Consider the following 23,876-nt stretch of genomic DNA (forward strand, 5'->3'; position numbering starts at 1 on the left):
AGACAGCTTTTACCACCAGGTATGGGCTGTACGAGTATACCGTTATGTCATTTGGTCTGACTAACGCACCTGCATATTTTATGAACATGATGAACAAAGTGTTTATGGAGTTCTTGGATAAGTTTGTCATGGTGTTCATCGATGATATCCTGGTTTACTTGAAGAATGAAGAGGAGCATAAGGAACATTTGCGATTGGTACTTGAGAAGCTCAGAGAACATCAGTTGTATGCCAAGTTCAGCAAATGTGAGTTTTGGTTGAAGGAAGTAGGATTCCTCGGACACATTATATCCGGAGAAGGAATAGCAGTTCATCCCACTAAAGTTGATACCGTGACCAAGTGGGAAGCACCAACCACGGTTGGAGAGATACAGAGTTTTCTTGGACTCACAGGATACTACCGGAGATTCATTAAGAATTTCTCCAAGATTGCAAAGCCTATGATGGAGTTATTAAAGAAGGATACCAAGTTCAAATGGACTGAGGAATGTGAGGCTAGTTTCCAGGAGTTGAAGAAACGCTTGGTTACTTCACCAGTGTTGATTTTGCCAGATCAGACCAAGGACTATGAGGTGTATTGCGACGCTTCACGTCGAGGACTTGGAGCAGTGCTTATGCAGGAAGGGAGAGTTGTTTCATATGCCTCAAGACAACTGAAACCTCATGAGTTGAATTATGCTACGCATGATTTGGAATTAGCAGCCGTAGTGCATGCATTGAAAACATGGAGACATTTCCTCATTGGAAACCATTGTGAGGTGTACACGGATCATAAGAGTTTGAAATACATTTTCACACAGAAGGAGTTAAACCTCAGACAAAGGAGATGGTTGGAGCTCATCAAGGATTATGATATGAGATTGCATTACCATCCCGGAAAGGCTAATGTAGTAGCTGACGCATTAAGCCGTAAGAGTCATGCCAATACATTAATGATGGGAGAAATACCAAGGGAGTTAGCCGAAAATCTTCGAGAGTTAAGTTTGGAAATAGTTCCGATAAGCTATGTAGCAGCATTGGAGATTCAGTCAACTTTGGTGGATAGAATCAGAGAAGCTCAGAAGACTGACAAGGAGATTGCCTCTATAAAGGAGAAAATAAGCGAAGGAAAGGCTAAAGGATTTCGTGAGGATGAGCACAACACCATATGGTTTGAAGACCGTATTTATGTGCCCAATGACCCAGAGATTAGGAAGCTAATTCTGCAAGAGGCACACGATTCACCGTATTCGATTCACCCAGGAAATACTAAGATGTATTTGGATTTGAAGGATATTTTCTGGTGGACCGGAATGAAGAAAGATATTGCGGAGTATGTAGCAGTTTGTGATCTGTGTCATAGAGTAAAGGCAGAGCATCAGAAGCCAGCAGGATTGTTACAACCATTGCTGATACCCGAATGGAAGTGGGATAAGTTAGGCATGGATTTTATCATGGGATTACCCAGGACTCGTTTAGGCTATTACTCGATTTGGGTTGTGGTCGGTCGGTTGATGAAGGTAGCTCATTTCGTCCCGGTAAATACCACGTACACCAGTGCTAAGTTGGCAAAGATATACATGACCAGGATCGTATGTTTGCATGGAGTTCCGAGGAGTATCGTATCAGATAGAGGAACCCAGTTTACCTCAAAGTTCTGGAAGCAGTTGCATGAAATTTTGGGTACTAGGCTAGAATTCAGTACATCTTTTCATCCACAGACAGATGGACAGACCGAGAGAGTCAATCAGATTTTGGAGGACATGCTAAGAGCTTGTGTGCTAGATTATGGATCTAGTTGGGACGACAATTTGCCATATGCAGAGTTCTCTTACAACAACAGTTACCAAACCAGTTTAAAGATGGCCCCTTTCGAAACTTTGTACGGAAGGAGGTGCAGGACACCGTTGTTGTGGGACGAAGTTGGAGACCGCCAGCTGTTTGGGCCTGATTTGATTAAAGAGTCTGAACAGAAGGTGAAATTGATTCACGATAGGCTCAAGGTAGCTCAGTCCAGACAGAAGAGTTATGCAGATTCTAAATGCAAGGAGACTGTTTACGAAGTTGGAGATAGAGCTTATCTTCGAGTATCCCCACTTCGGGGAACAAAGCATTTTGGGGTTAAAGGAAAGTTAGTGCCACGATTTGTAGGACCATATCGAGTTTTGGAGCGTATGGGAGAAGTGGCCTACAAGTTGGAATTGCCCGAAGGATTGTCAGGAGTTCATGATGTGTTCCACGTTTCTCAGTTGAAGAAGTGCCACGCGGAGATGGTTGACATACCCTTGAGAGACACAGTGCCATTGGAAACAATTCAGTTGGATAACGATTTGACCTATGAGGAGAAACCAATTAAGATTCTCGAGTTTGCCAGCCAAGTCACTCGCAACAAGGTTATCAAGTTTTGCAAGGTTCAGTGGAGCCACCACACGGAGGATGAAGCCACCTAGGAACGAGAGGAAGATTTTCTCAATGACCACCCTCACCTATTTTCTAGCCAACCCGAATCTCGAGGGCGAGATTCATCTTAAGGGGGGTAGGTTTGTAACATCCCAAATTTTCAATTTGGAATGTTATACATTAGATCATCAATGCATATCATATTTTATTTTGCTTTTGGTTTGATCCTAGAAATTTCTACGCAACTCAAGGACCCACGGAGAGAGTTGGGGAATTCATTATTTTCATATTTGAGTTTTCTCAAATTTTGAGAATAGGATCATTTGATTTTAATTATTTTATCATCAATTATTTCTATTACAAAAATATGAGAGAGGGAATAAAATGACTTTCCCAAAATAAAGAAATATTGAGGATTTAATAATAAAATCAAATAATATTTTATTTCGGAGTTTTTCGTTATATTATTTGAATTTAGGAAAAATGTGTTTTTCAAAATTGCATTTAGGCCCCAAATAAATGTTCACCTTGTGCGGCTTGATTTTAGAAGCCTGGGAAAATTTATTTCGGGATTTTTGGAGTTAGTTTAGTATTTCTTTTTATTTTTCTTCCACGCGTAATTATTTTAAAAAAAATCGCACCGACCTACGGGCCGTGTCCGATCGGGACTCCGGCCCGCATAGGCTTTATAAGCCGGGGGGGAGCCCAGCCGAAGCGCCCGACCCCGCCGCCGCCCGCCGAACCCTAGCGCCGCCGCCGACCCCGCCGCCGCCTGCCGTCGCCGGAGCCGCCGCGCCGCCGCCTCGCCGACCCGCCGCCCGAGGTTCGCCTCGTAATCCGCGCCGCCGGTGTTTTTTTAAAAACCAACCGGTTTTCGGTTTTTTTATTTTTAGTTTTTGTTTTCTAGATTGTTTTTTTCGGTTTAGGTTAATTAGCGAGCGTTCGTCCGTTCGTTCGTTCTAGCGAACATTCGTTGTTTTTCTTTTCTCGGATTAAATCCGCGATTTTTCTGATCGCGATTTCTGATCCGATTTTCGTTTTAGTATAACTTTTCGCTCGTTTATCGGAATCAGGCAATTCAAGCGCCTGGAGTTTCGTCTCGAAACCCTCTATCCGTTTAACCAATTTAAACAAGTTTTTGCTACTGTAAAATTTGACTTAGATCCTGATTAGTAGAACGAAGTTGTTTTCTTTCGCCGTTTGATTTTCGTTGCTTCGTTCGATTTGATTCTTTTTGCAAACCGGAGTTCTTAAGTTGAACTTTCTGGTTAGATCTCTTATTTGACTGTTACCTGTGCATTAGATGAGTGCTTATTGTATGCTTGTTTGTTTGTCTATGATAGAATACCCGGAGTGCGCCGCCTGTTACTTCGAATCACTAGGTTCCGCGGATCATCAGCAAGGCAAGTAACACTTTGATCATACCTTTTCTACTACCCAGTTTTATTGCATTAGATCAATCCTCAAACATTGCATGAGTAGGATCTAATTAAATTGTGGGATGGGAAGTAGTTGAGGTAGCACCTATCACCTATTATATTATCAAACCCTTGGGAGTTACTTCTACTTTTGCCTATTATGCCATGCTATGCTAGTAGACGTGGATTGGGTGAGTGATATCCATGACAGATGTGAGTTTGTTAATTAATGGTTTATCTAAGGTGGCAACTTAAACACACATCTGGGTGGATTGAGGTACCTGGGTATTCCAGGATTGCCTGTTTTTCTTTATGGACCGCCACCCAGGCTCAAAGGGATCATGAGATTATTCATACTACAAACTTCCGTGTGCAGCCACAAGCCATTATGGGCTCTGGCATAGTTGATTAAGTCGTGCGAACTCTTACAGGGTAGACTAGCAGATGTAGGGGAAAGTAGGTGTAACGGTCTATCCATCGTAAGGTGCTAGCGCTTCTGAAAGACTATGTCTCGGTCATCCGTCTTCTCAAACACCATGTAGTGCGAGAAACCAAACGGAGGCGATCGAATCTTGTGGGGAAAAGTGCGCAAACCTCTGTAGAGTGTATTAAACTAATCATGGTTAGCCGTGTCCCCGGTTATGGACATCTTGAGTATCTAGTACTTGGATTATCATGTGAATCTCAACATGTTACTCTAAAATTAATTTTGTTGGTAATTGGGATTGAGGATGCTGTCAACCATTCTCAATGTTTAACAACTACCATGATAGTTAAATAAATTTTATTCCTTTGTAGTAGGGAAAAATTGGCTTTACGCAAAACTGTAACCATAGAGCTTTCCACCAGCCAAATATGCATATAGTATAGCTGTTTCATTCCATTACTCTCTATGTGTTACATTGCCAGCATATTCCATGTGCTGACCCGTTTCGGGCTGCAACGTTAATGTTGCAGACTTTTCAGACGATGATTAAGGAGTTTTTAGGTCATGGTTCTATACTCAGTGATGCCGTTGGAGTTGATGGACTCACTTATCTTCCAAGCTTTCCGCTGTTATCGTTATTAAATGGCCTTAAGCCATGCTTATTGTAATTAGTTCTCTATTGAGACACTCGATGTAATAAGTGTGTGATTGCTACTCTGTTATAAATCCTCCGAGTATTTTGTGGTGTCAGCATTACTGATCCAGGGATGACACCGGAGCACAGAGATCAGACTGTTTGAGGTCTGGTCGCTACAATGAGACAGAAAAACCCAGGTGCGATCATATACTTCATGGAGGTAGTAATGGTTCTTCTTCACTGAATTCTGAGTGATGGTCATGTTCTGAAGAATTGAACCAAACTGGTGCTTGACCCATTTGTGGTTGCGATCGACCTTCTGGTAAGACTGAAGAGAAGCTCACGATCAGTTAATACCCTTGGAGCTGTGGCTTGAGGATGTTGCTTTGAAGCATTGGCGGCAGAGTCATGAGTGGCAGAGTCATCATTGGTGGAGTAAGATGCAACTTTGCAGAACTGACCATCCAATGGACGAATGTCTTCATCAATAACAGCAGGTGCCTTGCCCTCCTCATTAGATGAGGAAATAGGTCGCTTGAAGACTTCAATTGGGGGCAAATAGTTGACATGATTCTGCAAATCAGCCTGGTAATTGATTGAAGACCTTGATCTAAGGAATCTCATAATCCAAGGAGCGTAAGGCTTCAACTCAAAAGGCGATAATGCAACATTTGCCGGAGTCCTCATGAAGAAATCATGGTAGTTGATTGGAACTCCATGGATGATATTGAAAAGCAGATTCTTCATGATGCCAATGACCTCTTCTTCATTCGAGTTGTGGCCTTTGATTGGACTCAATGTCTTGGTCAGAATGCGATAGACAGTCTGTGGCACATACAGCAATTCCTTCACGAGGAATTTGGTCCTTGGGGCTTGACCAGGCATCAACGGTTTCATCAGCACTTGCATGTAGTGATATAAAAGCTCAGGTTCATGATAGATCAGCTGCGCACCTTCAAGGGGAGGACTGACAGGCAGGGCATGAAGCAATTCAAAGGCCGGTGCTTTGAAGTGAGTGTTATTGGTCATCCAGTCCAACACCCAAGAATTCACATCTTCAACATTTCCTGTGATGTGCAGCGTCGCGTAGAACTAAAAAATTAGTTCTTCATTCCAGTCTACGATGTCGATGCAGAAGTTGAGCAGCCCAACTTAATGAAGAACACTAAGGACTGGTGTGAAGTAAGGCAGTGATTCCAAGTCCACATGAGGAATATGTGCATGATCAAACACTTTGTCCTTATCGAAAAGCAGTGAAGAATAGAAGTTGGCTTGGCTTGCAGTCCAGAAACGCTTCCTTCGCAGACGAGCAGTGTCATATGGATTGTAATCTGTGAAGAATACATGATCATGAAAGAAGTCATCAGCCTTGAATTTTTGCTTCTTGGAGAGGGGATTCTTCGGCTTGGGCTGAGGAGTTCAGTCAAAGTCATCACAGCCTTAGGAATCACATTCTCCGGAACCATAGGCTGAGGAATTTCAGTTTCTGCTTCAGTAGCAGCCTGAGTCTTCAATTCTTCATCAACATTAACATCAACACCAGTGGCTGGAATTTCTTAAGGAATGGAAGCAGTGGAGTGATGATTTGCAGAACCCATTTGAACTTCAGTGTGCACAAGGGACTGAGGGATTTGTTGCAGTGGAGTGAAGAGCAGAGAGTTGGGGTGCTGACTATCCCAATAATCATCATTCATCACTAGAGTGGAGCACCCAATGTCCACTTCTTCATCTTCTTCATTCAATTCTTCAAAGCCTGCCTCTTCAGCTGTGAACTGAGGCATAGGCGATGAGATAATTGGGGTTGAAGGGATATCATCCGCTTCAATTTCTTCGCCCAACTGCTCTGAAGAAGCAACAGAAGGAACATCTTCATCAGATCCGCTTGGGATCACATAATCCTCACTAAAGGGAACGAGTTCCTTTGATGGCATGCTTGAAAGTGGAATAGCATCAATTGGATTCTGAAAAGAGCTTGTCAATTTCTTCATCTTCTTCGGTGCTGAAGAATTTGATGGAGCAGATGCTTTCCTTTTCTTCACTGTTGCTCGCTTCGCGGCCTTGGTTTTGTTCACTTCTGATGCAGAAGGAAGAATTGGACTTGGCGTTGGTGCAAGAGGAGCAGAGGAGATTGGTTCAGTAACCTCAGGTGCAACTGATGTAGTTGCCCTGGCATTTTCAGTTTCTTCGGGCACAATGGTTGAAGCTTGAGCTGACCTGGCTTGTTCTTTAGGCGCAACACTAGTGGTTGCCCTGGCAGTTTCATCAGAGGCTGGAATGGAGTCATCAGCTCTAGTACTAGCAATTTCATCAGCAGCCTGATTTTCATCAGCGGTGCTGGCATGTTCTTCAGTCGGCTGAGCAGAAGCGTCAGCCTGAGGAATTTCAATGTGCGTTTGAGTAACAACATTGTAGGTGAATGCCTTTGCCAATTTTACAAATCTGACTTTGGCCCCCTTCCAATCTGCATGGTAGGCATCAAATTCATCACTGAGGTTTTTGATTTCAGATTGAACAACCACAAGTTCATCAGTTGTCATCTTGACAACGTTCTTCCTCAGATAGCGCTCTTTCTTGTACTGTGATTTCTTCAATTTCCTGGCCTTTTCAAATTTCCATTTTTCCTCGCCTATGAAGACGGTCAGCATGTGACTTTGGCTAGGAGTGAGGTTGAGGTCAGACATAGGAGTGTTGGGATCCCTGTGCCAGAGGTCAATGAAATCGAGGATGAACTTTGGGTCCAAAAGCAGAGGCACATCTGTGCCTTTGGCTCTAGCGGCCCTTTGTTGCTTGTCTCTGATGTTCTCGGCGAGTTCATCATCATCAGCTTCGACATCAGAGGATGGTACTTGGAAGGCGACCTGCTTCTTTTGAGGGCTTGGTCTAGTGCCTCGTCCAACAGTGGCCTTAGTCTTCAGCAATGTGGGGCCTATTCAGGAATGCAGAGGAGCTGAAGAACTGGCAGAGGCTCCTAAGGAAATTTATTTGCCTGTGGTCCTTTGACATGAGGCGATATGCATAGGTGTTGAGGACTTTGCCGGAGGAGCTGAGGGTTTTGGAACTTGAGGAACTAGAGCAGCTTGAGGAATTGGCCATGAGGGCTTAGCAGAACTGGGCCATGAGGGCATAGCTGAGGAGCTTGGTCGTGAGGGCATAGCTGAGGAGATTGGTCGTGAGGGCATAGCTGAGGAGCTTGGCCGTGAGGGCATTGAAGAAGAAGCACTAGGCTTATGTGCGGGCTTCTTTGGCATGGCCTTCTTGGGCTTGCTAGCAGAGGCCTCAGCAGTGGTAGCAGCAGCAGCAGTAGAGTCTTCATTGAATTTCTTCACTACCTCTTTTGCCATTTTGGCCAGTTTAGCTTGACGCTTTGCCCATTCAACAGGAAATTCCTCACCTCTTCTGATGCTAGAGGATCAGCAACTTGGCCTGGTGCCAATGGAGGTCTTGGGTATGGAGGGTGTACATCGAATTTCTTCATGTACTTGGGAGTGACATAGCGATATTCCCTCCATTCTCTGGCCCATCTCCTCTCAATCTTCTGAATGTGCACTTTGCCCTCATTCTTTGTTTCCGCAGGGGGTGTGCAGTATCCAGCATAGATATCATCTGGGATTTCAAAAGTACTGTTGACTTCCAATTTCTTCCCTCCCTTCTGAGGTTTCTTGCCGTCAACCATTTTCTTCAGCTGAGGATTTTGTACTATTGAGTTCTCTGAAGAGGTATGCCGTTTTTATTCGAGGAATGCTGCAAATGAGTTAAGTTGATGAGAACCTAGTGATTCAGCAACGGACATGAGTACCTGTGAACAGAGTATAGGTGCGAAGAATTTGGAGAGGTCATATGCGTTCTCAGAAGTTTTTGCAAATAAGAACAAATTTGAGGAATTTGACCAAATGTGTCTTGAGGAATTTCACTAAGCATTCTTTGACTTAGGTTCAGAGTTGTATAGATTGAAAATCCACACAATTGAGGAATCTTGAAGAAAAACATGGCTTAGGGAAACAGATTAAGAACATATGTTTGTGTGAGGTGTTCAGAGTGTGAAGATTGAAGAATAAACGCCTTTGAAGAAATCACTAGAAGCAATAAGGGCAGTAAAAGTAGCTTTTAATTACCCTTGACGAAGAACACGACGAACTGGGAATGTAGATTGGAAGTTTGCCAGTCCAGATCTTCCACACCCTAACTTGGCAGAGGAAGACAGCTAAGGCGGCGGTGGAGTGAAGAAATCCATGGTCGGCGCGAGTACGACGGTGACGAGGTCGAGGAAGCAAAGCTCTTCCTCACCGGCGACAATGGAAGTAGCAGCGGCGCTAGGTTTTGAGAGCTCGAACAAGGGAGTGAGGTCGAGCGGCGTAAAAACAGACTGAGGAAGGGAAGGGGGTATTTATAGCCATGGTGAAAAACTGCTCGTCCGATGAAAATGGACGAACGTGCCCCTGACCTTTCTCATCCTTACGACATGTGTCACCCACGTACAGAGAGGTGGAGATCATGTGAGATCGTGGGTGAATAGATAAGTATTATCATGGGATGTGGAACATTTTATGCGGTAACAACCGAAAATTCAGATTAGAATATTTTAAAGTTTCGTTTGCAGAATCTTCAGCTGACAAGGACACAATGAAGATTTTGAACGGGTTTCAAATAGAACGCACATGAAGAATTTGTGAATAGACTGGGTTGAGTATAACATAGAGGGGGAAGGGTCCGATCACATTCACTTAGCAGAAACATCAACTTGAAGAAATAGCTATAAGTGAATGTTGTAGAGGACATAAACCCATATAAATATAAATAGCCAATGAAGAAAAACGACGGAGAGAGTGAAGACATTGCAAAGTTGAGGAATTTCAAGACTTAAGAAAAACTCAAATTGAAGATTTTCAACTTTTGTTAGTGGCATGACCCACCGTATAAGAATGTTGATTTCAGACGCCACGTACAATTGTTGTAGGGCTCTGAGAATCAAATTCTTCATTAATTTCTTCACACTTAGAGGGTTAGTCTTTATTGATTGAAGAAAAACTTTACTTCATGTGTTGCACATCTAAGTCATCAATTTGCATAAGTGTTAGGATGTGTGTCCTTTTTAAAGGACATTCGAAGATTTTAAAATATTTAGCTCACACCGCAACTTGCTAAATCTCTTCTCATCCAAGGGCTTTGTGAAGATATCGGCTAGCTGTTCTTCAGTCTTCACGTGCTCGATGGAGATGTCGCTCTTCAACACATGATCACGAAGAAAATGATGATGAATCTGAATGTGTTTTGTCTTCGAGTGCTGAACTGGGTTATGAGCAATCTTGATAGCACTCTCATTGTCACAATAGAGTGGCACGTTCTTCACATTGATGCCATAGTCCTTGAGAGTTTGCTTCATCCAGCAATTGAGCACAGCACGAACCAACGGCAATGTACTCAGCTTCAGCAGTAGAAAGTGATACGTAGTTCTGTTTCTTCGAAGACCAATAGATCAAGGATCATCCAAGGAAATGGCATGTGCCTGATGTTGACTTGTGGTCCACACAATCACCAGCATAGTCAGAATCTGAATATCCAATGAGACCAAAAGCCGAGCCCTTGGGGTACCATAATCCAAGTGTTGGAGTGTGACCTAGATATCGAAGAATATGCTTCATAGCCTTATGGTGTGATTCCTTTGGTGTAGCTTGAAAACGGGCACACATGCAAACACTAAGCATAATATCTAGCCTAGATGCACATAAATACAATAACGAGCCAATCATGGAGCGGTATACCTTTTGATCAAAGTCAATACCATTTTCATCAGTGCATAGATGGCCATTTGTGGGCATAGGGATTTTGACGCCTTTGCAATCTTGCATGCCGAATTTCCTCAGCACATACTTGAGGTATTTCTCCTGAGATATGAAGATGCCATTTCGTTGTTGACGAATCTGGAGACCTAAAAATTATTTCAATTCTCCCATCATAGACATTTGATATTCTTCAATGATCATATAGGCAATTTCATCACTGTAACGTTGGCCAGTACAGCCAAAAATGATATCATCAACATATATTTGACACATGAATAATTTATCATCATAAGCTTTGGTGAAAAGAGTTGGGTCAAGTGAACCAGGTTTGAAGCCTTTCTTCATGAGGAATTCCTTCAAAGTGTCATACCACGACCGAGGGGCCTGCTACCTCTTGAGCATGCGTTGGTTTTCCCTTGAAGAGGAAAGGGTGATGCAGCAAAGTAGCGTAAGTACTTCCCTCAATTTTTGAGAACCAAGGTATCAATCCAGTAGGAGACTACATGCAAGTCGCCTAGTACCTGCACAAATAAACAAGAACCTCGCAACCAACACGATAAAGGGGTTGTCAATCCCTTCACGGTCACTTACGAAAGTGAGATCTGATAAAGATACTAAGATAAATATTTTTGGTATTTTGTTTGTATAGATTGAAAAGTAAAGATTGCAAAATAAAATAAATAGTAAACTAGAATTGTAGATTGGAAACTTATATGATGTAAAGTAGACCCGGGGGCCATAGGTTTCACTAGTGGCTTCTCTCAAGATAGCATATATTACGGTGGCTGAACAAATTACTATCGAGCAATTGATAGAAAAGTGCATAGTTATGAGAATATCTAGGCATGATCATAAACATAGGCATCACATCCGTGTCAAGTAGACCGAAATGATTCTGCATCTACTACTATTACTCCACACATCAACCGCTATCCAGCATGCATCTAGAGTATTAAGTTCATAAAAACAGAGTAACGCATTAGGCAAGATGACATGATGTAGAGGGATAAACTCAAGCAATATGATATAAACCGCATCTTTTTATCCTCGATGGAAACAATACAATACGTGTCGGTTCGCTTTCTGTCACTGGGATCGAGCACCGCAAGATTGAACCCAAAGCTAAGCACTTCTCCCAATGCAAGAAAGATCAATCTAGTAGGGCAAACCAAACTGATAATTCGAAGAGACTTGCAAAGATATGAAACCATGCATATAAGAATTCAGAGAAGAATCAAATATTGTTCATAGATAAACTTGATCATAAACCCACAATTCATCGAATCTCGGCAAACACACCGCAAAAAGTATTACATCGAATAGATCTCCAAGAACATCGAGGAGAACTTTGTATTGAGATCCAAAGAGAGAGAAGAAGCCATCTAGCTAATAACTATGGACCCAAAGGTCTGTGGTAAACTACTCACACATCATCAGAGAGGCTATGGTGTTGATGTAGAAGCCCTCCGTGATCGAATCCCCCTCCGACAGATCGCTGGAAAAGGCCCCAAGATGGGATCTCATAGGTACAGAAGGTTGCGGCAGTGGAAAAGTGGTTTCGTGGCTCCCCTGGATGTTTTAAGGGTATAAGAGTATATATAGGCGAAATAAGTAGGTCGGTGGAGTTACGAGGGGCCCACGAGGGTGGGGAGCACGCCTACCCCCCTGGGCGCGCCTCCCTATCTCGCGGCCACCTTGTTGCTTCCCTGACCTCCACTCCAAGTCTCTTGGATTGCGTTTGTTCGAAAAAAGGTCCTCGCGAAGGTTTCATTTCGTTTAGATTCCATTTGATATTCCTTTTCTGCGAAACACTGAAATAGGCAAAAGCAGCAACTTGCACTGGGCCTTCGTTAATAGGTTAGTCCCAAAAATAATATAAAAGTGCATAATAAAGCCCATTAAACATCCAAAACAGATAATATAATAGCATGGGACAGTCAAAATTATAGATATGTTGGAGACGTATCAGGGCCTGCTTGAGGCCATAGAGGGCCTTATTGAGTCTGAAGACTTTGTCAGGATGCTTTGGATCCTCAAAACCTGGGGGTTGAGCAACATATACTTCTTCCTCAAGCTTACCATTGAGGAATGCACTTTTCATATCCATTTGATATAAGATGATATTATGATGGTTAGCATAAGCAAGTAATATGTGAATAGCCTCGAGTCTAGCAATAGGTGCAAAAGTTTCATCGAAATCAATTCCTTCAACCTGTGTGTAGCCTTGAGCTACAAGTTGTGCCTTATTCCTCACCACAAGGCCATTTTCATCTTGCTTGTTGTGGTAGATCCATTTTGTGCTGATGATACTGTGCTTGCGAGGGTCTGGTCGCTTGAAAAGTTCCCACACATTGTTGAGCTTGAACTAATGTAATTCCCCTTGCATTGCTTGAATCCACTCAGGCTCCAGAAATGCTTCATGTACCTTAGTGGGCTCTGTGATAGAGATGAAAGCAAAGTGCCCACAAAAGTTTAGACAAATGTGAAGCTGTTTAGCGTGTTAGAGGACCTGGTGCTTTGATGTCGTCGATGATTTTCTCAATCTGCACTTCATTTGCAACACGAGGATGAGCTGGTTGTCGTTGAGGAATTTGATCAGCATTTTCTTCAGCACCATTTTCCTTAGGTGCATCAGCATGACGTTCTTCACATTCTGGAATGACTTCTTCAGCAGATCCTTCGGTAGGAATGGCATCCTCAGTAGCCTTGAACTTGATGGATTCCTCAGGAGGTATTTCATCTGTCACAGGAGTTAGGTGCTCTCTTTGCTTTCCATTAGTTTCATCGAAACGCACATGTACAGTTTCAACACCCTTGTGGTGATAGGAGTTGAAGACTCTATAGGTATGCGAGTCCTTACCATAACCAAGCATAAAACCTTCATGTGCTTTCGGTGCAAATTTAGAATTGTGATGAGGATCTCTAATCCAACATTTAGCACCGAAGACTTTGAAATAACTCACATTGGGTTTCTTGTCCGTGAGGAGTTCATATGGGGTCTTTCTGAAGAATTTGTGAAGATATACCCTGTTGATGATGTGGCACACAGTATCAATTGCCTCAGGCCAGAAGCGAGAAGGTGTCTTGTACTCATCAAGCATAGTGCGAGCCATCTCAACAAGAGTCTTGTTCTTGCGCTCCACGACACCATTCTGCTGAGGAGTATAAGGGGTAGATAACTCATGAGTAATACCAAGTTCATCAAGATAGTCATCAAGACCAGTGTTCTTGAACTCAGTTCCATTGTCACTTCTGATGTGCTTGATCTTCACACCAAAATTGGTTGAATCCCTTAAGGAAAATCATTTGAAGACTCCTGCACTTCAGTTTTGTATGTGATGATATGCACCCATGTATAATGAGAATAGTCATCAACAATGACAAAGCCATATAAAGATGCCGCATTGGTAAATGTGGCATAATGAGTAGGGACAAAGAGATCCATGTGAAGCAATTCAAATGGACGAGTGGTTGTCATGATGGTCTTTGAGGGATGCTTGGCCTTGGTCATATTTCCGGCTTCACAAGCTCCACACAAATGGTCCTTGAGGAATTTGACACCCTCGATGCCGATGACATGCTTCTTCTTCATGAGTGTGTGCAAGTTCCTCATGCCAGCATGACCAAGTCGTCGATGCCATAGCCAGCCTTCTGAAGCTTTTGCAAGTAGACATGTAGCAGGTTGTGGTCCTGTAGAGAAATCAACAATATACAAATCTCCTCTCCTAAAGCCTTCGAAGACTTTGGAATTGCCAGCTTCCATGATCACGACACAACGATACTTGCCAAAGACAACAACCATATCAAGATCACAAAGCATTGAGACAGACATGAGGTTGAACCCTAAGGACTCGACAAGCATGACTTTGTCCATGTGTCGATCCTTTGAAATTGCAACCTTACCTAGACCCAATATCTTGCCTTTGCCGTTGTCAGTGTAGGTGATATGCTTCAGATGCGATGGAGATAAAGCAGTATCCATCAATAAGCTCCTGTCACCGGTAATGTGATTTGTACATCCACTATCGAGGACCCACTCAGTGGCTTTGGGTTGATCATCCAGCAGATGAATTAGTGCAACTTACGAACTCATATACTTCATCAATGAAGAATATGATATCAAATTCATCAGATCAATTTCATCAAGCGTGTCGGATGTGGGGTTCTGCCAAACCCTTAAAGTTCAAACACTAGGGTGTGCGCGAAGTCTTTCCCTCCTACCGATCTACGCTCTAGCTCGCTAAGATCTTGCGGACGAACTCGATGAACTCACAACATAGAAAGACACAGGGTTTATACTGGTTCGGGCCACCGTTGTGGTGTAATACCCTACTCCAGTGTGGTGGTGGTGGATTGCCTCAGGGCTGATGATGAACAGTACAAGGGAAGAACAGCCTCCTGAGGTCGAGGTGTTCTTGTGCATATGAACTTGTGGCGTGAGGGTTCGATTTGATTCTCTTTGATCCCCTACGATCCGATTTCCCTTGTCTTATCCCCTACTATGGTGGCTAGTCCTATTTATGGAGGCCCTGGTCCTCTTCCAAAATATCGACAACGGCGGGCAAATTTGAAGGGGGACAGCTAGTACAAGCTATCCTGACAAAAGCGGTCTTCGCCTGCGAAATGCTCTGGGGTGACGCCGTCTTGGGATCCATGATGACCTCTGCCTTGCCGTCCTCTTGGTCTTGGTCTCGTTGCACCAATATGGCAACCTTTGCCTGAGGCCTCGGTACTCTTTGCCGGCGTTGGCCTCCTTAGCACCAAAGACGAAAGAAGGACGTTGCGCGCACTGGCGCCCGCCTGGTGTCGATCGTCATGGCTCACGTCACGAGAGCCTCGTGAGGTTCGCCTCACCTTGATATCTCCGCTCCTCGTGAGCCTGCCTGACCAGGCCGCTCCAGAGGAGGTCTTGCGTCATCCGCCTCGTGAGGCTTGGCCCCTCGCGAGGGTCTTGGATGCCTTGTTGATGAAGACGGGCCGTACGGCCTGCTGGCTCAGCCACGTCATGGGCCGCAGGCAGGCAGGTCTGGGGACCCCCATTCCTAGAACACCGACAGTAGCCCCCGGGCCCAAGGTGCGCACGGGCTTGGCTTCGCGGTGAAGCCAAGGGTCAAGTTCGGAGCACCGCGGGCCCCAAAAGCCGGCGGTCTCGGTTGACACGTGGTGGTTGATTGGACGTGGGCGTCTCCGCTTCCCCACGCTGCCTCGGCAACTGCACGACTTGACAAGTCCCTGCGACATGCAAGGGAAACCATCATTACCTGCGATCGTGGGAGGTGCCGGTTGGCCTTCTTCCGCTATAAATGGAGAGGGGGGCAGAGCCCCCGTCACCCATCTCTTCCTCTCTTGCTTGCTTCTTCCTCCTTGCTCTACTGCTTGCTCCAATGGAGCCTATCAGAAGGTTCTCCGCCGAAGAGAAGGGGAAAGGCCCCCGGGATGTCCCGGAGCCACTCCCGCCGAAGAAGAGGTCGATCCATCGCCGCCATGAAGCGGCGATGCAGGTGGTGACGAGGCCTTGGTGTGAGCGGCCTCCTCCAGGGTATCCGCTACCCCTGTACACCCAAGCCGAGGGCTCGGGAGGACGAAGTGATGAGCAGCGCCGCCCACGCCGCATCCGGGGTCGCCGCGCCACGGCGATGCGTGCTGTCCATGCCGCGGACTCCTCGCGTGAGTTGGTGCTATGGGCGCCGATACCCCCAAGCTCCTGGATCCGCTTCCCACGGTTCTTCTCCGACGTGATGCCGCCAAGGGGGCCTCTCGAGCTCTGGCTGCAGCACGCCGACTACAGCGCTCCGGCGACCGGAGCGGAGATCGAAGCGGTCCCCACCGACAAGATCATCATGAGCTGAGGCTGGGGCGAGATCGCGCGGGTCTGCCATGCGTGGGGCGCCCTCGCGATCCACTTTGAGTACGACGGCGCCTCCACGCTCTTCTTCAAGGTCTTCGAAGCTGAGGGCCGTCGCCTAGAGTGCTGTTCCGGAGAAGAGCGCGAGGATGATGCACGCTCCGCTCGCGACCACTCCAGCAGCAGCAGCCCTTGGGAGTCCAACAGCTCTCCTGAGCTCTACGAGACTCCGAAGACGAGCGACGACAGCTACGTGCCTCCGAGCTCTCGCCGCGCTCGGAGCGGTGCTGCCGCGTCCGGCCGCCGCCGCTGATCTGGATCGGGTTGGCGTTGGTCCCCCGTGGCCCACTGTTGATGATGGCGTCCGCCACAGAAGGATGTAGATAGGATCCCCCTTAGCATCAGCTTTTGTTTCCTGCAAAGAATCATGAATCACCCCGCGGGGGCATGTAAGGATCTGCAATGCCCTTGTACTTATCTTCCTTGTTATGAAGATTTGATGAGCGTGTGTTTCGTTATGGCTCGGTCCCCCCTTTCTTTCCTCGCGATTGCTTGTTGCTCTACGCTAACGGGTCCCGGTCCCAAGGCGGCTACAGCCGTCGCTGGTATGCCAGGTCGCGATGCCATGGTCAAGGCCAGGAGGTGCGCGGCCCGAGGTCCAGTAAGAGCCCCTGAGGCGCGATGCTCAGGAGGTCCCCCTTAGCGCCCAAGCGGCCATGGTAAGGAAAGAAAGGAAGATGACTTGGACGCAACGGGGTTGCGGCATGGTGTGAGCGGCTACTAGGCCCAAATATTTAGCCGATCCGAGGGAGAGGCTTATCTTGCTGACTTCGTGGTGATTCCTGATGTTGCGCTAGGGCTGCGCACCAACTTATGCGACATAGCTAGGCCGGTCCGCACGAGTTTTCCTTCTCCCGAGCTCTTCTTAGTGCTCTACGTCCTTAGGTCCCGGCCCTCAAGCGAGCTCAGCCGCCACTGGTATGCCAGGTCGCGATGTCGTGGTCAAGGCCAGGGGGTGAGGGCCGGAGAGCTAGTAAGAGCTCCTGAATCCCGATGCTCAGGAGCCCCCCTTTTAATGCGCAAGAGAATCGCACGAGAGAAAAGGAGACTCGCGGTGCCGCCTGCTATCCTTCCCGCAGGGTCCCTGTGGACAGGCACAAGAAGAAACATGGTTTGCCGTTACTGCCGCCTGCCTGCCGCTGGTTGGTCTGGGTGAGGTGAAGGCACCGAGGGCCTGGTGAGGTGGCATGCACGGCACGTGCCGCGAGCCAGAGATCGACCGCTCGGATTTGTTGGTCGTGGCAGGGGCGGACCCATGCACTAGCGTCGTGCCTGTGTAGAGGCCCCGAGGGAGGCGATGATCGAGCAGGTGATAGCAGTTGGCAGGTTAAGAATGAAGAGAAAATCAACTTGGATAAATGCAGGAAGATACATGCCACTGGGTCTGGCCCGAGCGGCTTAGGGATGATGCAGCCCGAGGGGCACCCCCAGCAAGGTAAGCTAAAGACTTAAGCAGAAGGGATACATGCCATAGGGCCGGACCCGTGTGGCCTGGGAATAATGCAGCCCGAGGGGCGCTCCCAGCTTAAATGAACTTGGAAGATGTCACCTGGTTCTATAGACGAAGTAGAGTTGGTGCAGCTGAAGCCACACGTTGAAGGAATGGCTCCTCATGAGCCACTGGGACCCTGAGCCTCGGGAGGCTCTGGGGGCTCAGGAGGTTCCCTGAAGACCGTCCCCATCTCCTCCAGAACGGCGTGGAACCTGGCCTCCTGAGCCGCCAGGACTTGCCGCACATTGCGCTGATAGGCCGATGCCACGCTCGGCAAGCCGAAGGGCATGCGAACGTCGTTGTGTGGTGGTCCCTCATAGCGGCCCGCACGTGATGGCAGAAGTGTTCCTGAGATGCGGACCTGTTGAGCCCTGGGACGTCGACGCAGACACGCAGCCCGACATCCTCGCCTGGATGGGGGGTTGTGCCTTGTGAGCGGCTGTGGCCGCGCATGGCTCTTGCTTCTTTGCAGTTCCTAGGTGGTCTTGGTAATGAACTCCTGGGTGGTGGGCACTCCTTGCCCTGTGCTCTCCTGAGGAAAGTATCCTGACGAGGCTCCTGACGCGACGCCATCTTCTTGGGGTCCTGTGCGGCGCGTCAGCTTCTTCTTGGGGATGGTCTCCGGAGGGCCTTCGCTTCTACTGTCAGGGTTGCCAATTGCTACGGCTTGGAAGGCGCGCTCAAGGGAGCACACCGCATCCCTTTCCTCACATGGGACCGTGATGATTCCCCTGCTTCCTAGCATCTTGAGAACGTTGTAGCCGTGGTGAGTGACTGCCATGAACTTGGCCAGGGCTGGATACCCAAGGATGGCATTGTACGGCATGCTGATGTGCGCAACGTCGAAGTCGATGAGCTCGGTGCGGTAGTTCTTGCGCTCCACGAAAGTGAAAAGGCAGGCGAACTTGCCCTATCGGTGTGGTGGAACCGTCAGTCACTGCTGAGAAAGGCTTGGTTGGCTGGAGCTGCTCATAGGGCACTTGGAGGTTGTCGAACGTGTCTACGGATAGGACGTTGAGCCCTGCGCCGCCGTCGATGAGAGTTTTGGTGACTTGCACATTGCTGATGTCTGGGGAGCACAGCATAGGGAGTGCGCCAGCGGTGGCTACGCACTTGAGCTGGTCTGCCGAGTTGAAGGTGATGGCGCATTGGGACCACCCGAGCGGGCGCGTGGCCTCGAGCTTGGGGAGCACCGCGTTCACCTCGCGAGCGAACTGTTTGAAGATGCGCTGAGAGGCTAGGGCCTGAGCACTGCCCAAGATGCAAGTGATCGCACGCGGCTCCTGGAAGCCCCCAGCCCCCTCGTCCTGGTGGTGGTCGTCGTTCCTTCTCGGTGGCGGCAACAGGGGAAGACCGGCGTTGCCCTGGGGGCGATCCTCACGAGGCGGGTCCCTCCAAGCGCCCTCGCGAGGTTGAAAGAACTTGCGGTGCCCCCATGTTTGGTTTTGGTAATTGATGACAATCTCTATGGACTAATTGTTACCTTGAGTTATATTTGAAGGTTTTGTCCATAGGCTTTTCTTGGAGTACATGTGTTGGTTTCAAGGAGAGTTTGTGTCGACCAAGGTGCTATTCAAGGAATTATCCAAAGATTGGTCATTTGGGAGTTGAGCTTATTGCAAGCATGTCTTGAAGAAGAAGATTGTTTGATCATTCATGTTTACCTTCAAGACATCATCCAAATGAAGAGAGTTTGGAAAGAATCAAGGTTGATCAAGACTAAGTCAAGAGTGAATCAAGTTGATCAACACACAAAGCATACAAGATGTACAGAGGGATCAAGTGATCCCATGGTATGGTAAGCATTGTCCATTGCACTTTGTGTACTAACCCATGGTCCATGTGAGAGTTCTATGTGGGGTTAGGTACGTGTCCATGGGCTTGCGTCAAGAGGAAGATATCATACAACCCGTGGAAAGGATGACATCAAGTGGTGATTTTCATCAAGATTGCCGTGTGCAAGTTCAGGTGGAGCACCATGAAGAGATCAAGTTCTTGAAGCTTGCCATCCATTGTGGTGTCAATGGACTTGTGAAGATGTGCCGAAGAGTGGCTCACCCATAGTGGAGTATGGGGGAGCAATCATCTAGTCTTCATCGAGACAACACAATCAAGAAAGGTGGTCCAACTTGAGGGAGTCAAGATCGTCATCATCTAGCTCAAGTGGACCATGTGCAAGGCAAAGGTTTTCCCTTGATAGGCTTTCTATTTTACCGGTCTCGTGGTGGTAGTTGGGAGACCGGGTTATAGGATCGTTTGCCGTACTATCAAGGGGGGCTCTCAAGTTGGTGGCTTGATCGTATCATTAGTAGAGAGCTCAAACCATTGCATCCTTGCATCATGTTTCTTGGTTCTTGTTTGGTTCTCTTTGTGAGTCTTAGAGCTTATGGTCATCTTGATGACAAGCTTGAGTTCATCGAAAACGGAGTTTGCATGCGTCTTCTATGATGTTTTCGGTGTTGGAGGTTTTACCGGTCTTATCTGAGGAAGGGTTCTCACCATATTCTTTTGGGCCTTTTCTCTTTTGCTTCTTATTGGTTTTTGTATCAATATTGTGTTAGCCCTTGTCTCTAGCTTTCCAACAAACTTGGTTTCATCGAATTCGGAGTCTGTTTGCAAAAGTTGTGGCAGTTTTGGTGTTCTGAAAAGGCTGGAGCGGTACTACCGCGAATTGGAGCGGATGTAATTTTTTACTACCGCTCCAGAGCGGTACTACCGCGGCTCCTACAGCGGTAGTACCGCTCCGGACCAAAAACTCATCCCAAGTCCTGCGGTGGTAGGCCCGGATGTATTTTTTTAGTACCGCTCGCTAGCAGTAGTACCGCTACCCTTTGCGGTAGTACCGCGATCCCTAGCGGTAGTACCGTGAGGACGAGCGGTAGTACCGCTCCGGCGGTTCTACTGGCCTTTTTCCTCCTCGCTGTTGTTTTTCAAAGGGGTACTACCGCCCTAGCGGTAGTACCGCTCCCTGGAGCGGTAGTACCGCTCTGTGCGGGCTGTGAGCATAACGGTTGGATTTCCCCCCACCTATAAAAGGGGGTCTTCTTCCCCAATGAACCTTATCCTTTGAGCTCGTGTTCTTCACCCATTGTTGACCTTCTTCGAGCTTGCTAACTCTCAATCCCTCCATGGATTCTTGCTAGTTTTTGAGGGAAAAGAGAGAGGAGATCTAGATCCACATTTCCACCAATCACTTTCTCCTCCATGTGAGGGGAACCCCTTGGATCTAGTTCTTGGAGGTCTTGGTGTTCTCCTTCTTGTTCTTCCTCTCATTTTCCTCCCTAGCATTAGTTGCTTCGGTGGGATTTGAGAGAGAAGGACTTGGGCACTCCGTGTGCCCTTGCCATTGCATTTGGTGCATCGGTTTGAGTTCTCCATGGTGATATGTGGAAGTTACAAGTTGAGAAGCTTATTACTCTTGGGTGCTTGGTACCCTTGAGCTTGTTCCTCTTGAGTGCTTGGGCACCCTAGACGGTTGGTGGTGTTCGGAGCTCAATCATTGTGGTGTAAAGCTCCGGGCAAGCGTCGGGGTCTCCAATTAGGCTGTGGAGATAGCCCCGAGCAATTTGACGGGTACCGGTGACCGCCCCCAAGGGTTGCCAAAGTGTACGGGTTCGGTGACTGCCCCAAGGGTTGCCATTTGTACGGGTTCAGTGACCGCCCTCAAGGGTCCCTTAGTGGAATCACGGCATCTTGCATTATGCGAGGGCGTGAGAAGATTACGGTGGCCCTAGTGGCTTCTTGGGGAGCATTGTGCCTCCACACCGCTCCAAACGGAGATTAGCATCCGCAAGGGTGTGAACTTCGGGATACATCCTCGTCTCCGCGTGCCTCGGTTATCTCTTACCCGAGCCCTTTACTTATGCACTTTACTTTGTGATAGCCATATTGTTTCTTGTCATATATCTTGCTATCACATAGTTGTTTATCTTGCTTAGTATAAGTTGTTGGTGCACGTAGGTGAGCCTAGTTGTTGTAGGTTTTGTGTTTGACAAATTAACCGCTAGGTTTATTCCGCATTTGTTCAAGCCCAAACCGTAATTATTTTAAAGCGCCTATTCACCCCCCCTCTAGGCGACATCCACAATCTTTCGGAGGTTGGTCTTGCCAGCAGTCCTCACGAGGCCGGTCGCGCCACTCCTGGCGACTCCTGGCGCGGGCCACGGTCGTCCCAGCGTCCGCCTCTGCATCCTCCTCCGCGGCCGTAGCCCCGGTCGTTGCGCTTGGGGCGTCGACCGTAGCATCCTTCCCGTATGGCTCTGAGCTCTTAGCAGTCACTGGTGGTGTGGGTGTTCAGATTGTGGAAGGCGCAGAACGGTCAGCCGTTCTTGGACAACTCGGGCTGATCTCTACCTCGCTTGGTGTCGGGCTCCGCTGTGAGCACTACTGCCTCTTTGCGTTTCACGTCCTTGGCCTTCGCCTTCTTATCATCCACTCCTGCAGCTGGCAGCTCAAGGAGAGAGAGTAGCCCCTCCTCAGCTCTTGCGCACTTGGTTGCCAGGCTGAACAGCTTCTGAGATGTGCAATGCTCCTTGTGGATAGCCAGCTCTTCCTTCATCTTGACGCCACGGACGCCGTCTGAGAACACGGAGATGATGGCTTCGTCCGTGACCTTGGGGATCTTGAGGCGGGTGTTGTTGAAGCGCTGGATGTACTTCTGGAGGGTCTCTCCTGGCTGTTGCTTGATGCAGCATAGATCGCTCGCGGCCGGTGGCGGTCGCGAGTGCCCTGGAAGTTGGCGACGAAGCAGTCGCGCATCTCGTCCCAGGAGGAGATCGAGCCATGCTGCAGGTTTAGGAGCCAGGAGCGGGCCCCATCCTTGAGAGCCATGGGAAACCAGTTCGCCATGACTTTTTCATCGTCGTTGGCCGCTTCGATGCTTAGCTCGTAGAGCTGCAGGAACTCCATGGGGTCGGCGGTGCCGTCGTATCGAGGAGGTAGATCTGGCTTGAACTTGCCTGGCTAGGAGACGCTGCGCAGTTCGGGGGTGAAGGCACGGCAGCCATCCGTGGTTGCCGGGGCCCGCTTCTGAGGCGGAGCTTAGTCTTGGCGAGGTCCGCGCTGCGCCACTGCAGGCGGCACGCAGTCTTGACGAGGTGGCGCGAGGAGCGCCGGTGTAGCTTCTCGCGGCCGCGGGATTTCTTGGCAGCTTCTTTCTTCACGCGCGGGCGCCGAGCATGGTGGATCACGCCGCGGAGGCACGCGCCTTGGTGCCAAGGCACCATCTTGGGGCCGAGGCGGTAGAGGCATGCCATGAGCCCCGTCACCCGCGGCTGGTTGAGGGGGAGGCAGAGAGTGGGACGGCATCGGAGAGCCCCCTACGGCACGGACGAGCTCGGCGACGCGGTCGAGCCACTCCTCATAGAGGTCGTCGACGGGGAGGTAACGCAGGAGCTCGTTCGCCGCAATGAGCGCGGTCCGTGCCTCCATGGGAGCACGGTGCGCGTGAGACGAAGAACCAGCAGGGGTGAGTGATGGAGTAGCGGTGCGGTCGTCCTGCCGCACTGAAGGATGCAGCGAGGACGCCTGCTACTCGTTCCCCGCCGGGTCGGTAGCAACGTTGGTGGCGGGAGATGGAGAATGACGAGGTGGCCCACCTATGGGAGCCGTCTGAGCGACGCGGGCGGAGAGGGCAGCCCGACACTCAGCTCGAGCAGGACGAGCGTCCGCCATGGAAGCGACGGGGCGACGGAGCAACGAACCGACGGAAGGGAAACTACGGCGCACCCCTACCTGGAGCGCCAAATGTCGGATGTGGGGTTCCGACAAACCCTTAAGGTTCGAACACTGGGGTGCGTGTGAAGTCTTTCCCTCCTACCGATCTACGCTCTAGCTCGC

This window comes from Triticum aestivum, chromosome 5A (assembly GCF_018294505.1).
Source record: "Triticum aestivum cultivar Chinese Spring chromosome 5A, IWGSC CS RefSeq v2.1, whole genome shotgun sequence".
Classification (NCBI taxonomy): Eukaryota; Viridiplantae; Streptophyta; class Magnoliopsida; order Poales; family Poaceae; genus Triticum; species Triticum aestivum.